Below are 5,334 nucleotides of genomic sequence, written 5' to 3'. Positions count from 1 at the left end.
TGAACATTGGGGTATGTGTATCTTTTTCAGTTACGGTTTCCTCAGAGTATATGGGCTTCTCAGGCAGTACTAGTGGTAAAGAACCCTCCTGCCAATGCAGAAGACTTAAGAGATGTGAGTTTGATCCCTTCATCAGGAACATCCCCTGGAGAAGGGCATGGCAAGGCAACGCACTCCAGTAATCTTGCCTGGAGAATTCCAAGGACAGAGAAGCCTAATGGGCTATAGTCCATAGGCACGCAAAGAGTAGGACACGACTGAAGCAACTTAGCACATACACGCACGGCATACATGCCCAGTAGTCGATTCCTAGGTCATATAGTAGTTTAGTTTTTTAAGGAAGCTCCATACTGTTCTTCATAGTGGCTGTATCAAATTGCATTCCCACCAACAGTGCAAGAGTGTTCTCTTTTCTCCACACCCTCTTCAGCATTTATTGTTTGTAGACTTTTTGATAATGGCCATTCTGGTCAGTGTGAGAGGCTACCTCATTGTAGTTTTGATTTGCATTTCTCTAATGATGAGTGGGGCATCCCTAGTGGCTCAGATGGTAAAGAATCTGCCTGCAGGCAGCAGATCTGGGTTCAATCCCTGGATTGGGAAGATCCCCTGGAGGAGGGCATGGCAACCCACTCCAGTATTCTTGCCTAGAAAATCCCCATGGACAAAGGAACCTGGTGGGCTACCATCCATGGGGTCACAAGGAGTTGGATATGACTGAACGACTAAGCACACACAATAAGAGTGATTTTGAGCCTCTTTTCATGTGTTTATTAGCCATCTTTATGTCTTCTTTGGATAAATGTCTGTTTAGGTCTTCTGCCCACTTTTGTTTGGGTTATTTGTTTTTCTGGTATTGAGCTGCATGAACTGCTTGTATATTTTGGAGATTAATCCTTTGTCAGTTGTTTCATTTGCACTTTCTGCCATTCTGAGGGTTTTCTTTTCACCTTACTTGTAGTTTCCTTCACTGTCCAAAAGCTTAGATACCATTTGCTTATTTTTGTTTTTATTTCCATTACTCTAGGAGGTAAGGTCATAGAGGATCTTGCTGTGATTTATATTAAAGAGTGTTCTGCCTATATTTTCCTCTAAGAGTTTTATATTTTCTGGTCTTACATTTAGGTCTTTAATCCATTTCAAGTTTTTTTGTAGTTGTTGTTTTAGTTTATTTTTGTGTATGGTGTTAGGAAGTGTTCTAATTTCATTCTGTTACATGTAGCTGACCAGTTTTCCCAGCATCACTTATTGAAGAGTCTATCTATCTTTTCTCCACTGTGTATCTGCCCCCTTTGTCAAAGAAAAGTTGCCCATAGGTATGTAGATTTAACTCTGGGTTTTCTATCTTGATCCATTGTTCTACATTTCAGATTTTGTGCCAGTAACATACTGTCTTGATGACTAGCTGTACTACAGTCTATATTGCTATATACAGACTGTACTACAAGTATACTGTATTACAAGTATAGTCTGGAGTCCTCCAGCTCCATTCTTCTTTCTCAAGATTGCTTTGGCAATTTGGCAATTTGTGTTTCAATATAGACTGTGAAATTATTTTTTATAGTTCAGTTAAAAATACCAATAGTGGTTTGTTAGGGATTGCATTGAATCTGGTCCATAATTTCTGATGAACAACTCTTGAAGCCAGATAGATTTTGAAATTTAGGATATTTTGGATTTAAGAATATGGACTTTTATATATAGAATTTTAAAATTCATAAAAGTGAGAGAGAACACAATGGCTGCTTTTTAAACCCCCAAGTTTATGTAGAATGCTGTTTCTCTGCAGTAACAACCACTGATGTATATATTTAAACAGCTTTTATGTATTTAAACAGCTTCCCCAATGACTTAGTGGGTAAATAATCTGCTTGCAATGCAGAAGACATAGGAGACACAGGTTCAATCCCTGGATCGGGAAGATCCCCTAGAGGAGTAAATGGCAGCCCACTCCAGTATTCTTGCCTGAAAAATCCCATGGAAAGAGGAGCCTGGTGGGCTACAGTCCAAAGGGTTGCAAAGAGTTGGACACGACTGAGCAACTGAGCACACACATCTACACATGATGCATTTAACAGACCATTCTGGGTTTCCATTTCTCCGTCACAGAATTAGGGCCGGGAGATGGATGAGGAAAGGGAAAATTCTTTAACTGCTGCTGTGGTTAATTAACTGCTACTGTGGGTAATTCTTTTGGATAGTTAACATAAAAGTCCCTCAGAAATCTTCACATGGGAATGTCTACTGTGTACTGATGTGTCCCCAACTTCTTTCAGTGAGAAATCCGGGTACACCTGTAACATGTTTTGTAATTGGGGTTGTCACCTGGCAAGCAGCTTAAGATTTTTTGCAGCATCCCTTTGAACTGTGGGGATCTTGCCTACTTTTGTGTTGCCAAAGAGTAGGAATTCAGGCAAATCAGCAGCTGTTCTCTTCATTCTTCTTGCCATCTCTGCAGCTCATTTTTTCTTAGATGTGTATAAAAGAGAGTAGCAATCCAGTGTGTAAATAGATATCTGCCTGAAAATTGAACTCCCATTCCCCTCTTCTTTGTCAGCACCTGTGTTCTCTGGGAGCCGTTATTTTGCTTGATTTAGGTAAGGGGTAGGAGGAAGTCACAGCACTGAGCCCCTGAGCAGACATATCCAAAACACTGAACAACTGCTCTTGTCATCTTTCCTAAGCTGGGCTCAGGTAGTGGTGATTTGTGTGGTGGTGACGTTTGCTCACTAGCAGAACTATTTTGCTCACTCTGAGCAAGTCCTAAAAATGTGCCTGGTAATCTGCTTATACAGGAGTCCTTAGCATTTACAGTCCTTAGATTTGGGGACTTAAGACTGTTTTTGAGACCAGAAGAAAATTCTCATTCCATCTTCTGTTAGTCATGATTTTCCGAATGTGTTATATATGCTTATTTTTTTTCCGATAACAAATCATTATTGAATAAAACTTTAGAAAATATAGAAAGGCATAAAAGAACAGAAAAAGAAAACCTCACTGGCATGTCCCTCAATCAGAGATAATTGTTTTCCCATGTTTATATAGTTTAAATCACGTCTCCATCAAATTTAATTCTTTTTTAATTACCATTACATCATAAACTTTTCCTATGCATACTTTTTTAGACATGTTTCTACTAAGCACTTATCTTTTTATGATACAGGGGAAAATGCATTAACCAAAACCAAGTATTTTTATTAATCATTTAGGTATTCAGATTTACCTGAATATCTATGACAAAAAATTCAGTTTGCTTCTAGATGGACACCAACAATTTTTTTATGCATGTTAATTTTGTGATAAGAGCAAAAGGGACTGTACCCATTTTGGGCTTCCCTGGTGGCTTAGATGGTAAAGAATCTGCCTGCAGTGCAGGAGACCTGGGCCCAATCCCTGGGTTAGGGAGATCCCCTGGAGAAGGGAATGACAACTCATGCCAGTATTCTTGCCTGGAGAATCCTATGGACAGAGTAGCCTGGTGGGCTACAGTCCATGGGGGTCACAAAGATTTGGACACAACTGAGTGACTAACACTTTGTTACAATAATAACCACAATATTCACTGCCTGTCAGGTGCTATTTAGACAATTAAACTTGGAGAAATAGCCCCCAGTAGGATGGTTATTTTGCCTATATAACAGTCTGAAAGTTGATAGTAGTTTGGCAGGAAGCAGTGAGAAAATGTCAATACTCTCAATTTCTTTTTTGGGGGAAATAACTAGAGAACATTGGAAGAGCTGAATTCAGGGACCAGTATAGATTATAAAACAGAGACTAAAAGCTTCTTGGTAATAACTGCTTCAGTTTGAGAAGGAAACAGATAAAGTAAATAGAGTTCTAGCAGTGACTAATTATATATTAATTTATCCATTCTTCATTCAGTTGTAGGAAGATGGCTTCTGGTCTCAGAGTTATAATATGGTTGGAAAAAATGACAAAAATTTGTTGGAACATGTAATACCATCTTAACGTGTGAGACAGTTTTTAAAAATAAGTATGGTAATTGACTGATTGCTATGTGCCAGGCAGTATACCTCACATATTGTACAGACCGTGCATGTTCATGAAATTGAGGAAGCCTGTGATTATTGAGGAATGGAATGGCCAGAGAAGGTTCAGAGAGGAAGCTACATGATCTGTACATGATCTGGATCTGTATGAGTGAGAGAAGTCCAAGCAGTTGGCATGCTCACGTCATGGAGAAAGAATAGACAGAGTGAAATATATGATACTGAGTACATCCTTGTCAGCTGTCAGCTTTTCTAGGAAAATGGCAGGACCAGGACCAGAAGAAGTTTAACAGAATTTGCTGTACTTGCTCCCCTTAACAGCCACCTGCCCCTCTTCAGGTAACAGGAGCTAATTTGGTCCTGAAGGAGGAAGAGATGCTGAAACTGAGAAATGGAGAGGGTCTCTGGGAGAGCTGGAAGGCAGGGATGAAGGGAGGGAGGAGAGGAATGGGAGCTGCAAGATATTGAAAAGAGAGTTAAGATGGTAAAGATGCTGCTTACCAATTATATTAAGGCAACTAATATACTGGGACTTGGGTACTTAAAATTAGGAAATGCAATGAAAATAAGCATATAACCTATGGGTGTGTACCTATGGCTGATTCTTATTAATGTATGACAGAAAACCACAAAATTATGTAAGCCATTATCCTCAATTAAAAAAGTGAAAAGAAACACATTAAAACAAACATATAAATATATTTAAAAAATCAGTATAGCAATCACAGAAGTTGATACGACATAACATTTTTTATCTGATCCTGTGAGTCCTGGGCAGTGACTCAGTGGTGCTTCTAAAGCTGTCTGATCTTTTACTGCTGTCAACTCCATGAAGCCCTCAAAGCCCAATCAACAGTTCCTAAGGGACTTAAACTTTGGGGAAAATTGCTTGACTTCTGTCTCAGAGGAAATAGGAGATGGATAGAAGAGTAACTGCACTGTATGCCTTGTATTAGAAGAGTTGAATGTGTCGTTCGAGCTTATCTCCTAAGCACTCCTGAAAGGCTGAGTCACCTGCTTCTTACCCTAGACAGGAGGTGGCCCAGTAGGAAGTCAGGCCTGTGCACCAAAAGTCTGTCGTAAAATCCACCTATTTTGTTGATGTGTGGCAGAACCAATGCAATATTGTAAAGTAATTAGCCTCCAATAAAAATAAATAAATTTAAATTTAAAAAATCCATCTATTGTTACTTTCCTTTTCTTTAATTGCTGAATCATTATCATAAGGTTTATTGTGCATCTCGTAATCTCTCCCTTATCTGCCTATCAGGGAACTGTGAGAAGTTCATAGATGTCATCCTGAGTTTATACAGATAATCACTTA

Source organism: Bison bison, unplaced genomic scaffold (assembly GCF_000754665.1).
Source record: "Bison bison bison isolate TAMUID 2011002044 unplaced genomic scaffold, Bison_UMD1.0 scf7180017864373, whole genome shotgun sequence".
Classification (NCBI taxonomy): Eukaryota; Metazoa; Chordata; class Mammalia; order Artiodactyla; family Bovidae; genus Bison; species Bison bison.
This window is presented reverse-complemented; position numbering follows the sequence as displayed.